This window comes from Prorops nasuta, unplaced genomic scaffold, assembly GCF_024137725.1.
Source record: "Prorops nasuta isolate Cenicafe-Biocafe unplaced genomic scaffold, Cenicafe_Pnas_1.2 PNAS00183, whole genome shotgun sequence".
Lineage (NCBI taxonomy): Eukaryota > Metazoa > Arthropoda > Insecta > Hymenoptera > Bethylidae > Prorops > Prorops nasuta.
The window spans coordinates 59,656-60,000 of NW_027116979.1; the positions used below are offsets into that span (position 1 = coordinate 59,656).

The window sequence follows — 345 nt, forward strand, 5'->3', positions numbered from 1 at the left end:
ACTTAGAGGTTTTATCTATTGAATTTGGAAAGTGTCTCTGCAGATCGGGATTTTTAAGTAAAGACTCGACTGCGGTGTTCGCTTTAGGTATTCGTGATTTTGTGTCTGCGTGGTGAATGTAGGTGTAATTGCCATATTTCCTGCGACACTTTCTCACGATGCTTGCTTCGTACGTAGTGGTTTTCCACGCGTTGATCCAAGCTCCCTGGTTGATCCTGCCAGTAGTCATATGCTTGTCTCAAAGATTAAGCCATGCATGTCTCAGTGCATGCCGAATTAAGGTGAAACCGCGAATGGCTCATTAAATCAGTTATGGTTCCTTAGATCGTACCCACATTTACTTGG

The 345-nt window shown here is 43.5% G+C and overlaps 1 non-coding gene across 1 annotated transcript in view; it reads left to right on the top strand.

Moving 5' to 3' along the window:
• The first annotated feature begins 202 nt into the window (after positions 1 to 202).
• Positions 203 to 345, top strand: part of LOC136785178 (small subunit ribosomal RNA) — a 1,915-nt gene continuing 1,772 nt past the window's right edge. The window contains exon 1 of the ribosomal RNA XR_010824582.1: positions 203 to 345. This exon is cut by the window's right edge and continues 1,772 nt beyond it. This is a non-coding gene — a ribosomal RNA (small subunit ribosomal RNA).